Source organism: Pteropus alecto, unplaced genomic scaffold (genome assembly GCF_000325575.1).
Source record: "Pteropus alecto unplaced genomic scaffold, ASM32557v1 scaffold79, whole genome shotgun sequence".
Classification (NCBI taxonomy): domain Eukaryota; kingdom Metazoa; phylum Chordata; class Mammalia; order Chiroptera; family Pteropodidae; genus Pteropus; species Pteropus alecto.
This window is the reverse complement of record NW_006494612.1, coordinates 19,116,417-19,144,379: the sequence shown is the minus strand read 5'-3', so window position 1 is coordinate 19,144,379 and position 27,963 is coordinate 19,116,417. Positions and strand designations below refer to the sequence as shown.

General features: G+C 32.4%; 1 protein-coding gene and 1 pseudogene across 2 annotated transcripts in view; one reads left to right on the top strand and one right to left on the bottom strand.

Annotated features, from left to right (window-relative positions):
- The window catches only part of LAMA2 (laminin subunit alpha 2), a 493,622-nt gene that overhangs the window by 372,508 nt on the left and 93,151 nt on the right, over positions 1-27,963 (bottom strand). The window lies entirely within an intron of this gene.
- On the top strand, positions 799-27,963 carry LOC102878797 (annotated as a pseudogene).

The following is a 27,963-nucleotide window of genomic DNA, read 5'->3' as shown; positions in this document are numbered from 1 at the left end:
AATGCTCACCTCGGTCTCTCTCATGGTCTCCCAAAGAGCTGCCTCCAAACAATATTCTCTCTTTTCCCTCCCTCCTCTCAATCATCACTCATTAAATCCCTCTGATTCTGCTATTCCAATCCAGTGCCCCACGCACACCCAATAGCCCTCCTTTCTTGCGCTTTTCTCCAGCTAATAGGTATTTGATTTTTCTGTGTTTTCCAGGAGTTCAGAACTTATTTTTTTTACTTCATTGTAGTCACTATCTCATTCACTATTCCTGACAAATTTTTTTTCCCTCAGGCCACCACATCATCTCTATGCTTTAGCTCTCACTTAATGAGACATTCTGTCAATGTGATGTGAGGTCAGCTAATATGATTATTGGTCAGAAAAATATTAACCATTTGAAAAATTATTATTTTTTATTTCATGAGGAAATGTACAATGGTTTATAAAAGGTACACTACTATACAAATGTTATTTATTTATTAATTTATTTTTTAGTTTTACCTGTGTAAACATGGCTTATTGGAAACAACTTAAATTTTGTGAACTTTGTCAGGTTACAAATTTAGAAATAATTTGATTGTCTCTAGAGCATTATCTCTCTATCTCAGGCATTTTATTCTCTAGGTTGGTAAACAACATATGATTAAATAAATAAGCTTTGTCTATATAGTTTTCTCTTCTGTAATGCATTAGCATTTTGCATTTAACTGTAGAATTACTATTATTTCATCAAATATGTGCTGAACATATATTATTCCAGGTACCATAAAAGATTTGGGAATAAAAATACCACTTGATGAGCTTATCATGGGAAGTGATCTTGAGCTGAATCTTGAAGGAGAAATAGAAGTTTGTTTGGTAGAGAAAAGAAGGAAAAAGCAAACGTAACTAGGCACAGGGAATAGCATATGAGTACAGACTTTATCCTGATAGCTTACGTATGATGAGTGATTGAGATAGTACTTGAATTTGTAATTGTTCTAACCTGTTAGATTATGAGATTGTGTGTGTTTGTGTGTGCGTATGTATGCATGTATATACATATATGTATATATGTATATATATACACAGATAAAGATACATATAGATTACACACAAAGTATCCATAATGGGTCATATATATATATATATATATATATAAACACAAGCCACTGCCTATTTGTCACTGTTAGTAATTTTAGTAAGATTTTCCCCAGGTTTTCACAATTTTAATTTATAGTGTAAAAAACATAGTAAGAAGGGAAAGGTATGTCGGGAACCCTGTTTTTAAGAGGCCAAACTTTACCTCTCATCTTGCTGGCCTGCAGGATGAGTTTAGGTAGCTAAGCCTCTTCTAGCTCCTTCTAACAAAGCCAGATTACTTACACAAATATTGTCCCAGACAAGAGCCATCTCTAAAACTATACTAGGGCACTGTCAGTTTAGCTCTGTGATCTTTGTCTCCTCCCTCACTTCTAACTAGTCTAACCTTGACCCTGACCTTGGGTTCTGTTTTGTAGGTATGAGTAAGAATCCCTACGTCCTGCTGTGGTGCATCCTTGTGGGACTTAATCTGAGTTGGCCAGGCCTGTGGCTTGTCAGATCTAAGTAATCATGAAAGAGCCAAAAAGGGGAAAATGGCTAATGAACACTATTTTACTGTTTATTATATGTTCTAAAAATATAGAATTGAATTATATTCCAATTTCCCATAAAATTAAATGAATAATATGTGAGTAAAATAACATGGCTACAAAATAATTACAGGCATGGAAGTAACATTGATTCAACGACTATTTCAATATTCATTAAATAATATGATATAGCCTCCAGTAACCTTATTGTGTAGATTTTATTAGTCCCATTTTACAAATAAAGAAAGTGCAGCTCAGAGAAGGTATGCACAAAGTTGTGAATGAATGAGACTGACAATTAAAATTTGAACTCAGCTCTTTAACTCAAACTTATTCTTATCAGCAAAGGTCATCAATTTACATATTTAATAAGAGAAATACTTCCACAGCTCCCACCCCTTTGTTGCTGCATAAAATTTTTTTACTCATAAAGGAATTACTGAAATTTATATTTATTATTTTTTTATTCTTTCTGTTGATTTGTTTCTGTTATACTTATTGATCATGTACTCAAAATTAACATTTTTGCAATTTAGTTGCCTCACTTTGTGGTCAGAAAACAGCTGCCTTTTGGAATTTTATCAGTTATTTTGTTGTTTATTTTTAAAAATCGGTAAAGCGTATTTATCAGGGAAGGTTCTCAATTAGTTGCTAATGACCACTTTGAAGAGTCAGTCAATATCTGAGCTTTTATTGAATCTTCAGCAGGTTGTATTATAGATCACAGCCAATTTTCATTATATGTTAAATCTATTAGGCTGTACCTACTTATTCCTATTCAAAAGTAGCAGAGCAATATTTATTGCCATATTCAATATGAGTTACTTGGTTAAGACTATATAAACATTGAAAGTATAAATGAAGTATAAATAGCTGATGAACCTTTGTGGAGTATTGACTTGTAGCCTCTTAATTCAATTTGAGGCCATGTAATGTTAATGACATAAAAGCCAGTCATCATTATTCATACAATTATAATTGACTTCTGAATAGTAGCTAGACTAATTAATTTATTTGGATTTGTAGCTTAAGGAACAAAGTTGAACAAAACACAAATAATATTTATTCTCCATACATTATATATTTTTATTAAACATTATAATATGTATATTATATAGAGAATAATATATTGTGTTCTGTAATATATACATTTAGTAAATAGATGATCTGGAAAAAGGCTAAGTCTACATCATATGAAGAATAAAAATTTTGCTACGATATGGTAAATATTCAGAAAATTCACCAAATTTTGTTTTTATTTGTATGTTTTTTTACTATACATGCTTTCCCAAATCCTATGGTATGTTCATACAAGTTTATGTGATTTTCATTATCTGCATTCTCGAAATCTCATATTCTGGTTTTCAAATGACAGAAGCATTTTTAAAATTCTGCATATGGAGATTCTACTTTTAGTAATTGTGGAGTAGCTACTATTGGATCAAACTTCTCACCAAAAACAGCTATGAATTATGAACTAAATATATATTTTTTAAAACCCCAAATATCTTAAGATATTGGAGAACAACTCAAAGCAGGTAAAGCAGGAGAAATGTGTATGCTCAGAAGAAGGGAGGTATTGGAAGTGCCCCAGGCTGCGCCATGCAAGGTAGCTTAAAACTCAAATAGAAACTCACAGTTTTATTCTTTTTTTTTTTAAACTTACTTGAAGAACCAGAGGACAAAACTGAGAGCAACCACAAGTGCTATGATGTGAAGAAAATACTGGAAGGGAGAAAGCCACAAAAAGGGAGACTTAAAATATATGTATAAACTCTTCCCAAATTTTTCATTGATGACGTATGCCGTAGGCAGACTCCAAGTACCCCAGCTGGAGTTAGAACAGAGATCACAGCTGTATTCCACAGGTGAAACAAGAGCTCAGAGTCTGAGTCCAGAAAAGTTAACCAACTGATATAACACAAAAATGAAAGTAAATGACTATTCAGAAAAACAAAACAGAATCCCAAGTCTCCACAAGGTATCATTCACAACATCCAGAATGTAATTAATTAATATAATGTAATTAATTAATATAATAAAGTAATATATTAGACACACAGAGAAACAATAAAATGCCACTCATTCTTAGGGGAGAAGTAGTGAATGGAGACCAGCACTGATGTTGAAATTAGCACACAGAAATTTTTAAGCAGGTTTTACAACTATGATCAAGGATACACTCAATAAAGGCTTATAATGAAAAGACAAATAAGAAATTTTAGCAGAGGAATAAAAGCTACCAAAAAATAACAAATACAAATACTAGAACTAAAAAACGCATTATCTAGAATAAGAAAAAATCATTGCATGGGATTAATAGAAATTGGAGATAACAAGAAAGTGTACGTAAACATAAATATAAATCAATTGACTTTTTTCCTAAGTTCTTTAAATACATATCAATGTTTAAAGAAAAAAAATTATAACATTGCGGTGAGTGGGGGGTTCAATGTATGTTGATGTAATGCATACGACAATTATAACAAAGGAATGGTGGGAGTAGGGATCTTGGTAAATGGACCTATATATTTGCAAGGTTCTTATGCTTTACGTTAAGCGGTTCAATATTAAAAAGACTGACAACACTAAATGTTTTAAAGTTTGTAGAGCAACTGGAACTCTACTCCATTGTTATCAGGGATGTAAATTAGTACGACTGCTTTAGAAAACAGGCATTTTTATTAAATAAGTTTAAGCCTAGACCTACCTTCAGGACCCTAAAATTCCATTTTGGGGTAAGTATCCAATAACAATGACAGTACTTGTCCATGAAAAGACCTATATAAGAATGTTCATAGAAGCTTTTCTCATAGTAGCCAAGTGTGAAAACAGCCCACGTTTTCATTAGCAGGAGAATCAATTCAGAAATTGTGGTATAGTCATACGATGGAATACTATTCCACATTAAAATGAAACACTGATACTGATACATGCAACAACAAAATGAATCCAAAACTCATGATGACAAATAAAAGAAGTTTTACCAAAAAAAGTACACACTCTATTATTAATTTATATGAACTTTTAGATCAGGTAAACCTAATCCACTGGGAAAATAACACAGAAAAAAAAGGTTGACTTTAGGGGTAGAGACTGGGAAGAGGCATAAAGTAAATTTCTGGGGTGATGCAAATATTCCAATAGGAGTTTGTACTATACAGGTGTATACATTTGTTAAAACTCGAATATTATACTTGATGAATAAATGTTACACCAAGTGAGGACTTGAGCATTTCACTGTAGGTAAATTTTACCTTAAAAAAGAAGTAGACCATTACTGAAGTCTAGTTAATGCTATTCATGATGATGTGCTTAGGCATGAAGTTTGCAATGAATCAAAATTTAAGACAGATTAGTTATGTACCGATGGGTTGATATATAATAAAGCAAATACAGCAAGATGCTAATTTTAAAAGCTAGATGCTGAGTATATGGGTGTTTACTGTATGATTATTTCAACGTTCGGCATGCAGAAAAATTTTTAAATAAAATTTGGCAAAAAAATCTGTAGAAATATTATACATATATATGTATATATCTGTATATATATACAAAATGCACATACATGTATATGATTTATCTTACTCGTTGGCTTTTATAAATTGTAAATGTCAGTAACAATAAAATATTAAATTGACATTTGTTAAATCAAATGTGAAAAAAAATTTTTTTGGATACGATAAAGGAAAACTACATTTTCAATCCCATTCAGAAGCAGAAGAACAAAGCAGAAAAAGCACTGGATTAACAAAACAGCTGGAAGTCTCTTCAAGACACCTGCAGGTAAGCAATAAGCAGGTGGTTCTATTTTCCTTGTACAGCTTTCCAGTTCTTCCAAGTTTTATTTCATAAGAACTTTGACTTAAGATCATATTTAATACATAAGTGTTGTCTTTTAAAAAACGATAAGCGAATTAGAGACAAATATATCTACGATATTAGTAAGTGATCTGCTGTGTGGCACTATTCGGAATGGTTCCTTAGGCTCCAGGCAATGTTTCTTTAGGCAATGAACTAGAAGGTTGTTGTCTGGAAGCAAAAAGAATTCAGTTCAAAGAAGCCTTGTTACAAATTTACGAATAAAAAAAATAATTCCCGGAACCTAAGTGGCACAGCTAGTTTTCAAACACGATTCTTATAATTCCAAATGAATTAGAATTAATTTTAATATTAAAGATCCACACTATCTCACTCCCCTCCTGCTCTAAATGAAAACTATTTTCACCTCTTCCATCATTCCTGAGTTTTATGCCATCTAGTTCTTCTTTTCCTTTACTTATGCACACTCATGGACCAACTTCCATCACAGTTTTATAAGTCCTAAAATTTATTTCCAAAGTTCTCCATTTTAAGAAAGCGCTCCAACATTTTCAATGTAACTGAAGCCTTAATTTCCTGACAATGACATTTCTGTAGCTTTCCCCAATGGATTCTGGAATAACTGGGAGAAGAAAAAGAGCCTCTTCTGGCTTCCGCATGCTACTTACAAGTCAGTCCCTTTTGCTGTGAATTATAACTTTTTTAAAAATCCAAAACATCCACTCTTTCACATGCTCATCTTCATTACTGACTGACTTCATTAAGAACAGCCACAAAAATATTGGTAACTGATTCACAGTTATCTTTATCCTCAAATTTCTGACATTCTTACTAAGTAGGTGAATGTAAACCAACATTAAGAAAATGTTATTCCACAGACACCATGAAATGTTAAAAGTTACTTTGAGGACACATATGTCTTACTTCTCACCATTCTAAGATTTCTGCTTCCAAATTTTTTCTTTAGTTAAGCTCCATCTATCTATCTATGTATCTATGTATCTATGTATCTATGTATCTATCTATCTATCTATCTATCTATCTATCTAATCTATCATCTATCATCTATCATTTATATTTCTATATACTTCTTACCATACATCTACTGCAAAGGCATCTTAACCAGTCTTCCTGCATGACTCTACTTCCATTCATCTTCCACACTGCCACAGAAATTATGTGACTAAAAATTAAATCTGATTATGTCGCTTTCTTGTTTAAAGATTTCTGTGAATTGCCTGTTACCTATAGGCTAACAAACTCCTTGGTAATCTGGACATTTATAATGAGGCCCCCATCTATCTCTCTGAACTCATCTGTTTCTCCTTTCATGCCTTCCTCAGTGTCCAGTGTACTGATAATATCTTACTGTTTACAAATAAACCAAGTGCTTTGAAAATTCTTTATCATGCCATTATCTTGTCTGTTCTACATATAATTTTGTTTTCTTTTTTAATATGGTCATCTATCATTGTTCATGACCCAGTTCCAATATCTCCTGTACTGTGAAAGTGTTTCCTGACTTTGCCACACGGAATTTGTTGTTTCTTTCTTGGTATCTACATAGTACTTAGTACTCACATCGAAACTTCAATATCTTTTATAGGGATCTCTATAGCATTACTGAGTACAGGAATAATACTAGCTAGAGTATAAAGGCACTTGAATTTAAATTTATTGAATGAAAATATATGTATTTGTATAATCTTTGGGAAGAGAAATCTGGCAAACAAAAGCTATTAAACCAATCAGAACCTCTATTTAGTCGAAATATAGAACTCTGTTTTGGTACTCTAGCAGAGTGAAATAATTCTTTTAGAAAGGTATTTAAAAAACATAGTAGACCTTTATCATTTCTTGACTGTCCAGTCATCCAGCGTCCATTTCTATTATTGGGTAATTGGTCTTGTATCTAGTACTGAGGGTATGCAGTACCCTGCCTCCTGCCACGGAAGTGTAAATAAGATCTTTCTTCTCCCCTTCTTTTGCAATTTGAACATGTGTGTATGACTTTGGTCTAGTGCTCTGAATCTTGAGAACTTGAAGTATAGGACTGGGGAGATAAAGAAAATAAGATTATGATAATGACAGAGATAATAGTACCAGTGGAGGTAGGAGAAGAAGGGGTGACAGCAATGTCTGCAAAAGGACCCTGACTAGATTATTCAGGCAGTGAAACCTAGGAATGGCCTTGATGTCTCTCACCGCCTGAGCCTGGTTTTCAAATCTTTCCAACAATTCTGCAAGTTATGTTTTGCTAAAAGTATTGGTGATTTCCGTTGCTTAGGATAAAGAAGCCAGATGGATATAAAGATTATATAATTGCACATCTCCCTATATTCACATAGACACACACACACACACACACACACACACACACACACACACACACATGACAGTGTGATAATAGGAAGATCAAGAGAGAATAACTTTATTATAACTGACAAAGTGGATGAATATGGATACAGTTGCTTCATTTAAACATCTTTCAGATAAAATGTGAAGGAACAATAGTAGTGAACAATCACAACTTCTTACACAAAGACCCAATGCTTATACAATGATCATGATCAGAAGTGGCTACAGTGTCACTAAAAATCCTGTTTCAGGATGAAAGTCCCTCTAGTTTTGTTGTTGTTGTTGTTATGCTCTTTATTTCGATTATCTTTAAATGTGTGAAGTTTGGCAAATCATCGTTTTTAAATGAGGATGATCTAACTCATGTCTTTAAAGAAAATCTAATGTAGTCTGGCAAAAATAATTTATAAATACACTTTGTTTTTATCATTTTAAATATTAAATGAAATGAATATGGTAGAGTATCTGTCTTCATTTCCTGTGTTGAGTGTATTATAATATTTTTATTGATAGTCAGATATGATATATATATGCTTATATATCAGTATACACAACACATGTATTTTAATTTCACAAATAATGTTGCTTGTTAACATCTATAGTCCAGCTTGCAAAAATCCTCATTAATTGAAATGATAACAAATGGTACTGGAGACTTGCAATAGAAGTCATCAGTCGATAAAACAATTCTCTTCAATATACTTGATTTTTAATAACTTAAAAATTATTATGTATTGTTTACAACAACACATTACACATCTCTCTCTCTCTCTCTCTCTCTCTCTCTTTCTCTCTCTCTCTTTCTCTCTCTCTCTCTCTCTCTCTCCTGTCATCCTAGTCTTGGTACACAATATTTATCCTGCTTGTTCATGCTAAGCACCCATCGCCTCTCAAAAAATAGAGGAAGCTGTCTGTTTGAATATTTCTAACTTTCTATTTCAGTCTTCTGTGTCTGTGAAGCATTTTAAAAAATATTCATGTGAGCAAACAGAGTTGTTTGCAAGTGCTTCGGTATTTGAAAGACGAAAGAGAACCTGCCGATTTAAAGTGTTCTAAAACATGTCATGGAAGAAAAGGAGATACTTGTCTGTGGAAATTCTTAGCTATGTGGGTGCATAGAAACACATTGGTATAAAACAAAAATGGGACAAAACAAAATGTTGCTGAAGAGAATGGTTTCCGGCCGTGCACTGCAGTAAGCAACTTAATACTCTTGATCTATAATGTAGACAAAAGTTTTATAAAACTAGAAAATCAGTCCAATTTGAACTAATAGCTGTCCAGACACCAGGCTTATAAGCTGGAAAAAAATAATGGTGAATCCATTTGTGAGAAGCGAACAACAACAAGGAGAGCACGTATTCAAGTCCTAACTCATGTTTACAGGCCTTTCAAATTTGTCTTCTACTGCTGCTTAATTCTGCCCTTTTCACTTTCCAAAAAAAATAAAAAGGATATTTTTGGAGGCTTCTGGGTTGCTTTCATCTCCATTCTTCTTTTTTAATCAGAGAAAGTGGTACGTGTTCCTTTGTAGTTTTTAAAATTTTTACTCTGTTTCTTGCAAATAAATTAAGATGAAACTTGAAGTGTTTTTATTGTCATCAGAAACAAATCAGATGTAGTCATACTTCAATAGCTCTTAATCAGATTTTGCTTATAGAATATCAACATGTACTCTGCATAACAGATATTCTGACTAAAATAAGAACTATGAGGGCTACTATAAACTCAAATGCATCTTAGTCACTTAGCCCAGTCAAGCAATATAAGATTTTATTAAATTTCTGACAGAGAACATCATTAATCTTATTAAGGCAGATTACGTCATGAAGTTGCAGTGACCTAAAACTTAAACATACATAAGAAACTAACTGCCATTATAACCCAGATTTCTGGTGAGAATACTAACAGATAAGCCAGAAGAACATAACAGTGCGTTTCTGTAACAGTGAATTCAAGTAAGCCATTTGTACTCAAACTTCCTCAAACTCTTTCAATATTTTTTTTGAAACCAACTCCAGCTACCCTATGCTTGAGAAATTGACCATATTACCTCTCGATAAAGATATAAAAATTAATAACAATTTGAAATATAAAAGAAAAACAAAAAATAGCAAAAAGAAATCATCTCTATGGCTATATTAAATTATTTATCTAATTTCAAATGTGTACCTACAAAATACAGGTCTCCATTACTTCCACTTCCATTATTTATTGAGTTCGTATTATCTGATAGGCACTGCTCTAATCACAGAATTTCCACTCCTTACAATTTGCATGGCACTCTTACCCACTATCCATTATAATTAGAATCTGCAAACTTTTTCTTTTAATGTTCCTCTTGAAGAATAATACTGAATCATCCTAAAGGTTTTCAAAATCATATGATAGAAAATAATTATTATAGATTATTTATTTAGAATGTTCACTTATTTAGAATGCTCAAGTATAAGAGTACCCAAAATATGCATTCGGGGGTGGCAGTTGGGGAGAAATAGACTGCTTCCAAGCTTCTTCCAACCTCATTTCATCAATATCAGCAGAACATATGCTCGGTATCTGCTCTCTTCTGCCTGGCTTCCAAAACCAAGTCTATAAACTGAATGTCTCTTTGGCAGGTCTGCCTGAAAACTCAAAATGAGAAGTAAAAAAGGCAAAGGAGAAAAAATGCAAAACACTTTTAAGTCACTGAAAATGAAATTATAGCTTTAATTTGGCAATTACTCCACAACAGAGATGTTTGTAATAAATATACAAATTGAAAACTTTGTGCCAACTAACAGTCCAAAAAATAAAGATTAAAATATGATAAATCTCTAAGCTAATTGCTATGCAAGGAGCATAGACTTATATTTACATCCCTCAAACAAAAAGATCAGAAAAAGCTCATGTAAGCTTTGATGCATACAATGGCAGCAGGAAAGATGCTGTTCCCCATGGGCCCTGCTCTTTAAGGACTGCTAGACAATTTCTTATCTCTCATGATGAAACAGAAATAAAACCATCACAACAACACTGTTTTACATTGTGTTTCTACTGGTTTAAAAGACCCAGACAAAAGGAAAAAGGGAAAGTTACATTCATTTACTTTGCTCTTTGTCATTTATTTTTATCAGTTAGATTTAATGTTCCTTGGGGCATGATCCTGGATACTTTTCTTATTTATTCTCCTCCCCAGATAATCTCATGCACTCCTAAACCATTTATATACTATCTGCATAGTAAACAACTCCAAAATTATATCTCCAAGCCATATATCTTTCAGAAGCTCCAGGCTTACTTACCAACTGCTGGGTTGACACCTCCACTGAGATTCTCTTGAGTATCTCAAACTTAATCTACCCAAAACAGAGCTAATGATTTCCAATACTCCAGCACCCGCCCCCTCCCTGCCACGGGAATCCCAAATAAACTATTTTTGAGTTCTCTCTAGCTCAACGCATTTTACTTTACCCATCCAGTGTCCCATACAAAACTCTGGGAGTCTTTGTTGACACCATTCTATCACTAAATCCTATTCTAACTCTAAAATTAATTTCATGTCCATCTGCTTCTCTCCAGTGCCACTGCCAACACTTGGAGCCAAGTTACAAGCATTTAACATCTGGACTACTGCAATAGCTTCTTAAATGGACTCCTGATTACTCTTTGCCTTTCTTCAAACCATTTTAACAAAATGAATTTTCTTAATATACAATCTGATCAAATCATTTCTCTTAAAATTTTTCAATGGATAATAATTGCATCTAGGTTAAAATTCAAAATTATTATCCTGGTTTATAATATCCTCTCATCGCATTCAAAGAATTCTGCCTTTAAACAGTTTCCTTGCTCCTAAACTTTCCTCCACTCTTCATACCTTCTTATCTTTCACAAATGTTTCTTTCTTACATCTTATTTCTTCTGAGATCTTTCCTAACCCTTTCTAAAGCATCCTCCATCGCAATTCCTAATTATGCCATACTTTTTGAGTGTAGCACTGATTTCATTATGTAATTTTATATAATAATCATTTATCCAAGGTCTATCTTGCTTTCTGGAACGGAAGTTCCATTACAGAAGAAACCACATTTGTTCTGTTTATTTTGTCTGTCACTGTATTCTCAGAGCCTGGCCAGTGCTGAACACATAAAAATATTCAAAAATATTCTCTAATAAGAAATTCATCTTAGAATTTAGAACATAAATTGTGCACCTATTCTGAAGAAGTGGGAAACTTTCTTTTGTTAAAATATAAAAAGAGTAAAATATGAAAAAAAAGCAAAACATAACAAAAACATGCAAAAAAAATCTCATAAATACATTTCTATTATCATTTTGGTGATGACAACACAGAGAGAATGTTAGCATTAAGGGCTAAAACCTATATATATTATAGATATATATAATATATGTATTTTTTTAATTTATTATATTAATTGTCTTCTTAAGCCCAAATCCCTATCTTCTGAGTAGTTTCTCATCTTCTGTCTTAGAAAATAATAATAATAAAAAAAACTATCTTCTGTGTTTCGTTGTCAGTCACTTTGCATTCTTTTTGGGATTAGGTTGGTTTGGTTGATAAATCAGAACTTAGATTGACTGATAGATGTCTTTCCTAATACCCCAGTCTATCCTCCCCCTCAATCTCCTAAGAAAAATTGGAATATATAAATGTATGGTTCGAATAAATACTATGTTAAAGTTATGTTCACTGCTGGGTTGATTCTAGAACTTTTATATTCCATTATCACTGTGCCAGGTCTTAGCCTGATCCATAGGGTGAAGACTTAGAATGAAGGTTGCATAAAAAATACTTCACAACTGACTCAAGCAACTAATTCTGTTTTATGCTTTAAAAGCGCCTTCTATGCTGCTTCAGTATATCTACGGAAAAACTTGTTTTATAGACAAATTTTTTTTTTAAGTAAGATTTGACAGTGTTTATAGCAAACCACTTTGTTCTCTGTCAGGTGTTTGAAGGCACACATAAATATGCAAGAAAACACAAATATTTTGTTTGCTCTTGTAAATACTTGAAGTGAAAAATCAGCATTTTACAGTCATTTAGCAAGCATTACTAATAATAATTTTCATTTACCAAGCACATATAAACTCCCAGATGTAATGAGTTTTTGTCATTTTGCTTTTGCTTTTTACCAGCATTGTCTGACCACTAAACTCTAAGTTCCTTGAAGATAGAGGCCATAATTTATTAATCTTTTTTATTCTCAGAGATGACTAGAGTCATTGATATCGAATAGGTGCTCAGTAAATATTCATAAAATTAGTAAAGTCTTCAGAGATTCTGCAATTTAATTTAGTCACACAAGTTCTAACTTCTTTCTAAAAAGTTCTTTATCAAGCAAGTATACTTGTTCTGGTTTAGCTGATCTGAAACAAGCAAACAAAAACAGAACCAAGAACCAAGAGTCACATGGTATGTACTGTTAACATTTGAGTAATGAAATTTATCAATTATAATAAATGTGTAGCACTGAACTTTACAAAGTATTTTCATTGATCTCTATTCTCACAATGTAACTATAAGATAGATAGAATAGGCATTTATTATCTAAATTTTGTAGATAAAATAATAGAAGATTGGTAACGACAGATAATTTCCTAAGTCTGGAAGTTGTATTTTTTAAATCCAATCTCAATACTTCCTCAACTATATGTAACACATCTTCATTGAATTCCTCCAACTGTCTACTTAGGTAGGCAGTAACTATATAAGAAAGAACAATACAGGCAAGGCCCCCGACTTCATAAAACTTCAAACAGTGAAAAAGAACTATATAATTTCTGTATAAATTGTATTAGGAACATTTCAATATTGGAAATAGTAAATAAAGGACCAGGGTAAGGGTTGACAGTGACAGAAAGGAGAAAATTTCAAAGATACTCCAGGTAAGTCTGGACAGAGTTCAAGCCCTGAGAATGGGCTAAAGTAAGGGTGGATCCAAGTCCAGAGAAACCAGATTCAGCTAATCTTTACCTTATATACCTAGGCAAAGATCTGGAGCCTAGGTTTGGAGATGAAGAACTTAAAGATAAGGGTCTAGAGAAAGAATGTGATTCTGAGTCAACTATTGTCAAAGAGGAAAATTCTGTATCCTAGCCCAGAGACAGAGGTAGATTTTAGCAAGCCAATCTCAACTAATAAGTAAAGGCAAGAAGGTTCTATAACTTCTGGTTGCCCTGGAAGTCTGAGGAAGAAGTGACCATGCCATTCTTAAAAATCAACTTATGATATTTAAAATTAGAAAATTTTGAAAAACTGCTTTTCAAATGTGACCAAAAATAGCTTACTACTGCTTACTAAAAACATTTCCAAAATTTTTCCCTGATTTGAGTTTTTTTCCCCTTACAATTCATATTTTTTTCACAACTCATGTAATTTTTCACAATTTGTGTACTTGAAAGCATTCTCTTTTCTCCAGTTATTAGTAGGCACTAAGAAAATAACTCACCATCACCAATTTTAGGTTCTTTAATAATGTCATTTAAGTGTTCTAATCTTCTTTAGGGTTCTCCCAGAATGAATACCATTATAAGTATTTCCATTACAAGGATTTCCAGATATTCGAAAAGTGTTTTATCTTCCCTAGAGTCAATGAGTTTGGGACACAGAGAAGAGAAGATGATTCTTTGTAACTTGGAGTGGTTACTAGTTATCCACACTGAAACTTATTCAGTTCTCAATTCTGCTTGGCAGTCAAGTTGATGGAGTCCAGCATATATACTATTGGGGATAAAGAAGAATATTTCTGTAAGTGTCCATGGATGGTGTACCTTTGAAGTATTAATCTTATAATAAGCATGATATCCAAAATGAAAAATTCTTGCTTGAAAGATGTTACAGGAAGTATTACAGAAGGTGTCTAACTGTTCCTTGATTAAATATTCCTAATCAGTTAAATGTGACAGAATGTGTTACAGAAGGTGTATAACTGTTCCTTGGTTAAATATTCCTAATCAGTTTCCTTTTTCAAGAGTATCACTCTACCAAAACTCCATCCACTCCTGAGGTTTTATAAGCCACCACACATGATACACTCTTATTTACACTCTCTAGTACTTTAATTGCAGGGTAGTTAGAGCTCTTCACTTCTGATGTATAATGAGCTCTCAGATCACTATGGTATCATAAGCTATATTTTTTCCTCCATACTTGCACACGGAGTAATTTTTTTGTCATCTTGTTTTAGTGTCATAAGATTTTTGTTTCCAAAGTAAATTTCTCTTCAGTTTTATACATAAAACTTCTGATTTGTGCCCGCCAATTTCTCTACCTTGTTCTCTCCTTGTATCTTTAATAAGATTTTATCTATTTTTGTACTATGGTTAATTTAATAATATACTGTATCATGTAAAATCGTATCTAGATAATATACCCTGAATTATTTTGGGAGTAAAATATATATTTGTCGAGTACAGTCAGGTCAAGAAAGTTAAAGGTTGGTCATTTTTGTATTGATATTGAGTTTTATGATTACCACCAGATTGGCTTATGGCTGGAAATTACTGGTCAGAATAAACTATCCCAAAAGGTAATTATCTTATTCAAAATATTAAAATATTAATAAAAAGTTGATAATACTAAGAGCTTAAACTTAGACACATATAAAAGATTAAATTTAAGGACTTTATTGATTCCCTAAAGCTCTAAGATTTATTCAAATCACAAGAAGTTCAACTTAGTGAATGAAATATTTTCACTATATAAATCTATTCACTCACAAAACTGTAAACATTAACTGGTCCCAAATACGTTGAAACAAGAGATTTAAAAAACATTTTCAGAATCCTATATATTTGCTTAGCTACAACAAACATACCCAGTAAAGTGTTATTCTTTAGAGAGATATATTTTGTCTACCCTGTGAGTACTGAAGCAGGTTTGTAAATCATGCTCATGAAACTGATAGATATAGGGCCTTAAGATTTGTAGATATTCATAATAATATTTGTTTATTGTCTCTGTTTCTCTAAACTACATTGAAAGCTTCTTTGATAATATATCTGCTTAATATAATGCTGGACCCAAGAAAGTGTTCAAAAACATTTGATAAATGACTCAATTAATGCATAAATACAACATTACCCATCTCACCTAGACTGTGTTAATTTCTCTACCTGAATTATTCCCCATAGATCTAAATTTAATATTTCCTTGAAAATCAGCTCAAAATCTATCCTCTTGATAAAAAAAAAAATTCCCCATCCTTTCTTATCAATTAATCTGTATCATACAATTTATCATTTAAAAATGTTCTTTATTTTATTCTTTTTATGTAGATATATTCAACACATACTTGCTTTGAATCTCCAGAATGCCTAGCATATCAGTAAGTGCATAGTTAGTGCTCAAAATTTTATCAAACTCTTTCATTTACTTACAGGGTATAAACATACATATCACACGCACATATCTCCACGTATTAAAACCTATCAGTTATTAGGTAAAATTTCCTACAAATAAACAGGCTATTATATAAGGATTCTAACATATTCATTCATTCATTCAGCAAAATGTATGGAGTGCTTACTGTATACAAGACAAGGCCAGCCTTGGGCTAATTGCTGTGAAGTTACTCATTTCTATAACTTCCTCAGGATCTAGCTAGAGCCTTGCACATAATTAAAACCTGCTCAATCAATAAGAAGATGAGGTCTCTGTTCTCAAAGAGTTTATTGCTATTTCAAGACATTCTCTTTCAACACAGGAGGTATTACTAAGCAAAAGATATGTATTGCCTTTTGTTTTTAATACTAATACTTATTTTCTGTTCTCTTATCATCAAAACTGCCTGGACTTTTCCACTTTGAAAAATGTTCAATTTTAGCTATGGTTGAATAGAGAAAGTAAGGAACGAGCAGATGGCTGTCAAAACACCAATGACTACATACCATGGCTGAGAACTTGCACACAAAAATATGCAACTTGGTATACAGTAGACTTCTTCCATGTAAATGCCAAGGGACATCTGGCTTGAAAACTCTGCAAAATCAATTTGATGCTATTCTATATTTGCTCTGTCTTTCACGAATATTAAATTATACTAGCATCTGCTAGAATCCCTGACAGGAAAGGCTATGTCTCCAGAACCATTTCAAATCCTAGTATTTCATTTTCCAACATAAGAAAACAGCTAGAAGCTGAATCCTGACTTACACGAAGCATATCATTTATATGAATGAACTTATTTGGGAAATAGAATCTTTATGTCTAAAAGAGTTAATGTATTCCCCACTCGCAATAAATTCCCCTTCTCTAACAAAGCACGTATATATTAATTGCTTATAAACAGCTTTATTCTTGGAGTTTTTTTCTAAATTTCTATAGCTACTATATTAGACTCAATTTTCGTGTACATTTATACAACTGTCTAAAGCAAAATATTTTACTACTGTGCTACTTGCAACTTGAAAATATATTTGGTTTCATCAGAATGTCATATAACTTAATAGAGAAAACGACATTCTGTAAATTTGTTGATACAGTTTAAATGTATTTAATTAGCATAGATACTATATCTGGTCAAAGTACCTATTTCATTCTACATGAGAGAAAGATAATTGATATCATGATTTTAACTTCACACAACTTTTCATTCTATTTAATATCATATTAAATATGAAATTATGAACACGTCTTAGGTAAAACAGCCTAGAGAAAAAGTAAATGACATTTTTTGAGAAAATAAATTAATATTCAAACTAAAACACAAATTCTAGTTCATGGTTAAGTTTGACAGACACAAAGAAATACAAAGATGGTTGGTAAAACTTTGCATTTGTGAGTGCGTGTGCAGGTGTGTGCACAGCAAACACATTTCTATGATTGAATCTGCACTGCCTGTTAAATGTTGCATGGTTGGAAAATGATTCTAAGCTGAAAAAGAGCAAGGACTTTGTTCCACTAAAAAGAAATCACTGTAAATTTTCTCAAGACTCCATAATGTAGTTGGAATGTTTCAAATATAATTTCCTTAACTGAGCAAAAGCTGCCACAGGTATACTGTACCCTGCCTCCACTCTGACCACAAAGCTCACATCACTGCTGTTGAGTGACTATGAAATTTCCCATTCCCCATTTAAAATGCATGATTTTTCACATTATACAGAAAGCAGAAAAAAAGTGGCTCCCTTAATTTAAATTTTTCAATTTAATTTTAATTCTGATATGACTGGTCTCTTTTCTCCATGAACCCTTCTTAGGTTTGATTTCTCCTTGACCTACTAACAAAGCAATTGATGAAAAGAATAATCATAACTATATAAAAGCAAAATGTGATATCTCCACCTTTATGAAAAAACAATAACTGTTCTCAGACCACTATTTTAAAAAATATCCTTAACAAAACCAAAATTTATGATTTAAGCTTTTAATTTTTTAAAATAGTAGCCTATGTCTGAATACATACTCATTTAAATGCAAAGGCAAAGTACATGAATATTTGCACTTTTCTCCAAAATTTATTTACTATAGCTAACAAACAACCCAAGAGTGAGGGGAGGAAAAAAGATATTTTTTATAATTAGAAGTGAAAGGTCTATTTTTTGCAAAAATAGCGGAGATACACATTTTGTTTATTTTTTTTTATATTTTATAGTACCTCTATTCTCCTTTCCCAATGATTCAAACTAAACTTCTCAAATTTACTCAGATACAGACACTTACTATGTGTAATGGGAAATTACTATCACTGCAAGATTCATTTCTATGCATTACGAACCCCCAAACTATTTAGCACTAAATTAATTTTTAAATTTTTAGATGTTAGAAAAAAGCATTTCTTATGCTCTTTTTTATTTTGACTGACTTTAAGCATACTTCTGCCTAATCGAAAAATGGAAAGATATTGGCTATACCATTATTATGATATAACATGTCATAATTTAGTATGCACAACATTCTTGTATAAATTTAAAAAAATTTATCATGGTTTCTACATTTTTTCACATATCATTTGATTTATTTATCTTATATATTCTCTATATAACATAGTACTTAAGTAGATTCAATAATGAGGTTGTATTTAAGTTCTATACTAAATTTATGAATTAATTTTCTAATTTTCTGCTTCTAATATAGGTCAACTTTCACAAATGAAAGGAAAAAGTAAAGCACTTCTTCCAGACTCTTGCTAAATCAGCTGCTAAAAGGCCCTTTCAATCTGAATGACTAGCTCTTATTCATGCGCCACTACTCATTTGGTCACTATCATCTGTCTTTAGAGAAGTCAGAGCTTATTTACTCATGTGTTTACATAAATATATATGTGTGTGTGTGTGTGTGTGTGTGTGTGTGTGTGTGTGTGTGTGTGTGTGTGTGTAGCACTTATAACAAGCACTATGATATGGAGTGAATGACAAAAACAAAAATATATTGATATGGAATCGATACCTGATGAGCTAACACAGAGAATGACTTATATGGGATTAAGTAAAATCAAGTATATAATACAAATTGATAAGTGATATTATAAATGTTGAAAGGGAAGACATTTAGAGGAGTGGACTGAATAAGACCAGGGACAATACAGCAAATTAAAATGTGATGCTACCAATGCAGGCAAGATATAACCATGGCTGAAGGGAACTGACAATAGGTATAGAAAAAAGAGAGAAAAAAATTAAATTTATTGGGGTGACATTGGTTAGTAAAATTATATAGGATCCAAGTGTAAATTCTATAATATATCATCTATATATTGCAAAGTGTGCTGATCACCCAAAGTCCAATCTCCTTTCATCACCATATATTTGATTCCTTTTGCCATTTTTTACCTACCCTTTTCCCTCTGGTAACCACTTTTTCGTTTTGGTTATCTTGTTCATTTGTTGCTTTCAGTTTTATATCCCACATGTGCGTGAAATTATATGGTTCATTACTTATTCCATCTGACTTATTTTGTTAGCATGATATTCTAAAGATCTTTGAGAAAAAAGGGAAATTTTAAGAGCATTAAGAAGGTAAAAATCAATGAGATTGATACTTCCTCAAATTTAAGGGTAAAAGAGAAGGAAGACTCAAGAACAACCTCCAAGTTTCTTTGCTGGCACTCAGGTAGAGAACACAAAGAATAACAGATCAGGTTGAAGGTCTAAACTTGGAAGTCTCCAGCATACCCTTGGAATGGATTCCAAGAAAGTGCAGATACACAGGGAAACTCTATGGAACCAAAAAAGAGACATAGTATGGAATTCAGAAGAACATTGGTACATAAGAATTACACACTGGAACCTATCAAGGTTACCCAGAAGAACAAAACCAAAAGGGTAGGAAATAATTAGAAGAAAACGTTTTCTCAGAAGTCAATGGAAGAGAATCCTCAAACAAAGAATAAGTGTTCAGACATGTTAAATGCCACAAAGAATTCGGGAAAGATAGAGAAACATCTTCACTGAATTCAGAAGGTGATCTTAATGAGAACAGCTTTACAGAGAAATGGAAACTGAATACATTTTGTTAACAGTTGAGAAGTGAGTGAATATGAGGCAGCAGGTATGAGCATGCATGCAATAAAGAGTAGAGATTATTTTTTTGTTTGTTTTATCTTTAAAAAGATAAAAAATTAAGCATGTAGAATGCAGAAAGGAAAGAGCTAGTAGGGTGACATATTAAAAGAATAACTAGGAGAGAAAAAAATGGATGGAATGAGACCCAATTATGGAATATATCAAATTTAGTATCAATCAATGTTGGCATTTGATGCAATTAGTGTTCTCAATATCTAAACTGAAAGTACTGAATAATTTTAAAATTGATGTTACCTTTGAATACAACAGTATTTTGAAGTTACTGATTCTATTTATTTTTGAGTTATTATTCTGCCTCCTGCAAAGAAGTCCTCTTTGAATAGAGTTCAGTAAGTGCTTTCTAGTTATCGAAACCATTTTCTTCCCTTTTTTTATTGACACACAATTAACATATATAAATTTCAAATCTACAATATGATTCAACATCTGTATAAATTGCAAAATGATCACCACGCTAAGTCTAGTTACCATCTATCCTTATACAAAGTCACAATTTTTTTCTCGTGCTGAGAACGTTCAGATTTACTTTCTTAGCAACTTTCTAATTTGCAATATATTATTATTGATTATAGTCGCCATGTTGCACATTACATTTCCATGACTTATTTTCTTTTATTACTGAAAAGGAAAGTCTACAGCTGTGAGTTATGTTAGGAAAAGCTTGTGAAGTATGATGATTTTATTTGAGCCCTCCTCATGTACCGATCTATTGATTTTTGTTCACATTTATCAAAATCTAAGAACATGCTGACATTGTGTGTCAAAGTACTATTTTTGCTAAACTTTCTGACTAAACGTGATTAAAGTACAATTTCTTGAGCACCAAGAAAATTTTGCAACTGAGAATGAATTTATAACATGCATATCATTGAATGCTTAATTTTAGAGTAAATGAGGGTTTAGAGTGGTGATGAATGCACAATGAGAGATTGTCAATGGAAAGAATTTCTTCTGAATTTCATGAACAAGCAAAAATGGAGAATAAACAAAAATGTGCAACATTATAACATTCACTTTAAGTAAAACAAAATGGAATCTCAGCCTTAAAAACCTCAAAAATGTATGATGTTATCTTAAAGCTTCCTGAAAGATTTTCCTTTTTTTTGGTCTTACGAAGTTTTATTTATATACTAAAAATCAGCAAGCAAAGAAGCAAATATCCTGAACGAACCATCCAACCAACAAGAACAACAGCAAAACTATTTAGACTCTACTCAGTAATTTCTTAAAGGAGAAATTTTTACTAGCATGGTTAATTTTTACTGCTGTTTCCTTTCTCATACTGTTTAAAGCACTGGGGAACTCTCCAATGGATGAAATTTCCTACAACCTTGAAGTTCATAAAGTTGCCTGACATGCCTTATGGCCTATTTTTGGTCATTGGCCTACTTAAAATCACATTCTAGAGGAGTTTTCTGAAAACAGAGGTAGGTAGCATCCCAAATTAGTCTTCTTTTTAAGCCAGTCCTTAAAGAAATAACATACATTTATGTGGAGGAACACAGAAAAGTTTTCTGGCTTTCTTCCTCTTGGCTATTTACTATTCTCTGATTTTTTTTTTTTTTTTTCATCCACAAGTTCTTATCAGGGCAGGACACACTTTCAATTACAAAAAAAAGTCACTTAGAGTTTCCTCCTGGGATAATAACACCTGTTCTTGCCTGAGCTATTCAAAGGCATGCTCAGGGCATTCTTTTTCCTTCTTTTTCTCTCCAAAGCTGCTAATTCTTGTGGCTAGGAAACTTGTGTGTGTGTGTTTGTGTGTGTGTGTGTGTGCGTGTGTGTGTGTGCGTGTGTGTTTGCAGCAAAGGCAAGAAAAATAACGAGAGCTTCTTAGCACTTGAACATTATTATTTCCAAAATCATGTGCATTTTCTGTAAGATTTAAAGAAATAAACTGTTACATAAAGCATTATTTAATTTACCAGCCTATAATCTACTTGAAGTCAATGAATATGTAATTTCAGCATCTGAATAATTTGCCTTTCCAAAATCATTTTAACTTCTGTATAAAGAAAAGTCAACATAATAGAGTAGTCAATTTATAGATGAAATATTTTGGAATAAATGATAAATATTTTGGAAAAAATAAGCTAAATATCCAACATTTTACTTGCTGCATCTGATACTGTAATTTAGCATCCAAGGCTCTATTATAATCAAGTGGATTGTAATTGTATACACAAATACAAATCCCAAAAGGCAAAGCTTCAGAGTTACTAGGGAATTAAATTTGTGGCATTTTTTCCCCCAATGAATCAGTCATGTGAGATAAACGTTATTCATAAGATGTGATTATATTAAGAGACATAATTTGACAAAAGTGATGGACACTTTTCTTGACTTGTGGTCAAGAACAGCTGTGGCCCCAAATACCTGTAGCCACCTCTCCTCAAGGGATAATTATGGAGGTTACCTCTCTAGAGAAATGATATGATCCCAGAGGGAAAAGACATGAACACATTCTTGCACATAATGCTGCCCCAGTAAAACAACTGGCTCTCTATCGAATCACCCTGTTGCCCTGTCCTCACAGTTTTCAATCATCTCAATTAGCTTCCCAATCAGGTCATTTTAGGACCTCGAAGTGAAATGTTAATAGCAAATGAAAACATGCAGATTTTTTTTAGTAAAGAGAACTTCACATAAAAGAAGAGCCAAGATTAAATAGAAAAAAAAAATCTGGAAGACAAAAGATCATACAAAGAACTGATAACTTTAAAAAAAAAAAAAAAGGAAAGAAATCTCTAATATTCTTGGAGAGATTCAAAAAGAAAATAGAATAGAGCAATATAAAAAAGAAATATTCCAAATATTTCTAAAATAATGTTTTGATACAACTTTTGGAAGACAGAGTTGAAGATATTGCCTATTATAAAAAGAAAAAGAAACTAAAATGAGAAGAAAGATGACATAGATCATCCATAAAAGAAGACCAAATTGGTTAATAAGGAGCTTCAAGAAGGTGGAATAGAAAAATGAGATAGAATTTATATTTTTTTAAAAAATAGAGAAATTAACCAAACTTTTAACATATCCTGTCAATTCTTCCTTTTAAGACCCTACTCATCGTTTCTGATTCTTATATTCAAGTTTTCCATCACATTAACTCCCGGACACTTTCAACTTCCTTAGTTACTGTATATGCTTCTTATAACAACATGAAAGATCATCATGTCCTCTTTTAATAAGTCCTTTCCTAAAATACCTCATTTTTGTTTCTTAAAAGAAAATATTTTATTCAGTGTGAGACTATTATTTCACAACCAATTCTAACTTGAAATAGTAAAAACATTTTACAATGTCCACTACATCTCCTCTCTTTTACTCTTGTTCCAAGGCAACTAGTTTTGATCAAGAAATACTCTCAATTTATTTTTTATCCGTGCAAAATAGATAGTAAAATCCCTTAAAAATGTTCAAATCACATAATTAAAAGAGATGCCATAAGAAACACAGCTGCTGGTTTCAGGATATTAGATATTTCTGTGCATATATTTAGATTTACAAGATCTAAAATAAGATAACTACATTTGCTTTATTCATCAATTTTAAGGCAAACAAATTACTTGTTTAAATTAACTCTTTCCAGAAACATAAGTATCATCTGCGTTATGAACCATGGCAGTATGTTACCGGCACATGGCATATGCCTAATAAACGGCAGCTATCAGCATCACCTTTATCATCCTCTGGGATGATGCATCTCAACAATTATGAAAATAGTTTTTAAAAAAGTAATATATTATACATTTGAATAGTAAGATTTTGCTAGACTTTATGTTACCAAGTTCAGTTGTTAGATGCCAGGCATGTTTACACAGGTCTTCTACCTTTCATAATACACGTTTGAGGAGTAGGTGAGTAATCTATAGATTTATATATGTACTCTCTTGCTGAAATCAATAGTATTCTTATATACAAAATTTTCTAACTGGGAAGCTGTAATAGGAACATTTATTATATAAGAACATAATGACTTACATAGAATGTTTTAACTTAAAATCGAAGTGAATTGAACTCAATGAAAACCAAGATAAATTCAACAGACTCTGAGTTACAAAATATTTAAAATAATTACTCATGCCAAATTTGCTTACAGTTATTATACTCTATAAGATTATTCAAGAAAAAAATTAGTTTTTATTTTAATTCTTTAAGCGACTATATAAAATATAACAAAACATAATTCTGTTTTGTGATCCATAGAAAGTCTAAATATAGTTGAATTGCTTACTTAGTATATTTTAACATATGTCTAATATACTACTTACACAACTTCTCCAGATTGAGTTACTTATCTCTAGTGAAGAGAAAATAATATATTTTTTATTTCCAGAATTTTTTCTTCTTTTAAAAACATTTTAAAAATTGGTTATATGCCATATACCAACATATTATATATTATATATACCAATATTTTGTTTATATATAATGCATGTATGAACAAATGCATATTTGTATAATTTCAATGTATATCATAAATATCATAATGTGTTCTCATATTATCAATATATGATCATAAATAAAAACCCACATAACCATTATCTAGGTCAAAAGAGAATATTTCCCATGCCCCAAAATCTACCTTCTCAATTCTTATTTCCACACTCCTCAAAGAACTATTACCCTAACTTCTAACATGATAGTTAAGTTGTATTTATTTTTGAATGTTATATAAATAGAATCATGTAGTATATACTCTTTTATGTCTAATTTATTTTGCTCAACATTATGTTTTAAGATTCATTCATGCTGTCAGGTATAGCAGTTGTTTGTTCATTTTTACTGTTTTATAGTATTCCTTACATGGCCATACCACAAAATATTTATCCATGCTAATACTGATGTTGTTGGTTAGTTCCAGCTTTAGATATTATTAATAGTGCTGCTCTGAGCATTCTTGGGTGTGTGTTTGGTGCATAGGTGCACAAATTTCTCTTGAGTATATGCCTATATGTTGAATTGCAGCATAATAGAGTAGATAAGTAGATAATGCCAAAGAGTTTTCCAAAATGGTTTATAATACATACCTGTTTTTAAGTGTTTTTATATCTAATCTAAATCATAGAGAATTATTTGGCTCTATCTGGTATTCAGATAATGGTTCTTGATCTATCGGGCATAATAATTTAAAATAGTATTGTGTTTTATTGTTACCATTGTCACAGATGAAACCTTAAACAGTTCTTCAGCTAGACGAAGGATTCTATGGCATTCAGCATTTAAGCCACAAAGGGCAAAAGAAAATTTTTCTGTCAAATATTGTATGCCATGCAGGTGACAGGACCTGATTCTTCTAAACGAACTAAAAGAAAACCTCATGCTGATTGAAGTATAGATAAAAGTGGTGGTTTTTCTCAGTTGGATGCAACATATATATTGTACATCACGGTTCCTATTGTCTCCAATCCAAATTACCTCTACAGTAAAAAGCTAGAATACAAATGGCAATTTTAAAATGTACATGACTGCAAAAATAAGTAAATCCACGATGCATAAACAATCCTGCAAGTTAAAAAGTTGTAGTTTTATGCATCATTTCCAATTTCTTGTTCAGACTACATATAAAAAAATCCTTTGATTAGGAACAATGAAAAATACTATATTTATTAAAAATAATACCTTCCTTTGATAGTCATGTCAACAATAAAAAACATTTAAAATTCTAGAGTATTAGAGTATTAAATATACTAATAAAATTAGAGTTAGCGAGAATATGATCAATAAAAATAATTATAAGGAGAGTGCATTTCATACTATATATTTAAATATTTAATGCTTCTCATGGTGAAATACTATTGATACTATTATATTAATTATTATTTAAAATACAGTTACAATCCATAATACAGATGAACTGTAGGAAAAAAGCAAAGATCTTTTCCTTGGAATTCAAAAGTGAGGTCTCCTTTTCTGATTCTCTTACCTGCTCTCATTTTACACCAGTGCTTCTTAGATTGGACACATGACCTTGAGGATCTTGAGCAAAGACACTGATGATCCTGATCAGTCTAAACTTGTACTACATGTGTCTTTAAGGGTCAGGGGGACTTTGCAGATATGATATAATTAATTAAGATAACTTCTCCTTAACATCCATGTTCTTGGTTTGTACCTCCAAATGAGATTATCTGCACTTTAAAATCTCTATTTGTATTCTTTAGTTAATATGCTTACATTATTACTGATCTATATTGAATTTGATTTCAGCGAATAGTGTTCTTAGTTATTTTAAAAGTGTTAATTGGTTACTTTGAAGCAAATTCCATTTAATTTCCTATTTGAATAGATTCCTGAGTTTTATTTCAAAGCATTAAGCTTGATAATTCCCATGACAAAATATAATACTTAATACACCCAATGCTTGGTTATAGTCTACTGACAATATTGAACACTTATTTCATATTCCTTATGTCCTTACCTTTTCATAATTATATTATCATCTCTATTAGTTAGATTTTTTAGTCCTCATTTTAAAGATGGGAGGCTAAGTAATTTTGCCATGGTTGAATATCTAGTAAATGGAAGAGCTGGACACATGTCTGACTCCAGTGAAATATGAAATGAGAATATTTAACCCGCAGATTAGAAATTCAAACCTAAATGGAACTTTTTTTTTATCATTTCAATATGCTCTTTAAGATACAAAACCACAATGTAGTACACTGTGCACAAAATGAAGGGAACATCTCTTCTGATTTGTACTCAGAAAATATCAGAGATCTTAGGATCACCAATGGGCCATTTGAAGGCAAATCTTATATGAGTTCTCCTGATGTAGCTGAAATCTGGATAACAGAATGATTAAATGCAGTTTCTGGTACTCAATAAGTTATTAGCAAATATTTGTGCATGAATGAATAACTATAAAAGGTAGAACCTAGAACTAATCTGACCTATAAAATAGTATAAGTGCAGAGGGAACAAACCCAGCTCCAGGTTTTGCTCGACTATCCAGGCCAGTGTAAAAAGTACACAGGATTCAGAGCTCTTCCACCGCTACCGTCTTTGTCTATACTGCAACCTTGCCACCCGACACCATCGTCCCTGTTCGAGGGCGCCGTGAAGCCATGCACATGCTGCCAGCTGACCAGGGCCAGGGCTGGAAGGAGGATGTGGTGACCAAGGAGACTTGACTGCAGGGTCCTCTCAAGGCCTCCTGTTTGTACAGGCAGCTCCCCAAGTTCCAGGATGAAGACTTCACCCTGTACCAGTCCAACACCATCCTGCGCCACCTGGGCTGCTCTCTCAGGCCGTATGGGAAGGACCAGTGGGAGGAGGCCCTGGTGGATGTGGTGAATGACGGCGTGGAGGACTTCCACTTCAAATACGTCACCTTCATCTACACCAACTACGAGGCAGGCAAGGAGGAATATGTGAAGGAGCTATCGGGGCATCTGAAGCCTTTTGAGACCATGCTGTCCCCGAACCAAGGAGGCCAGGCCTTCGCCATGGGCAACCAGATCTCCTTTGCTGACTACAAAGTGCTGGACTTGCTACTGAATTACCAGGTCCTGGCCCCTCGCTGCCTGACTCCTTCCCCCTGGCCTATGTGGCTCACCTCAGCGCCTGGCCCAAGCTCAAGGCCCTCCTGGCCTCCCCCGAGCATGTGAACCTGCTCATCAACGGCAACGGGAAACAATGA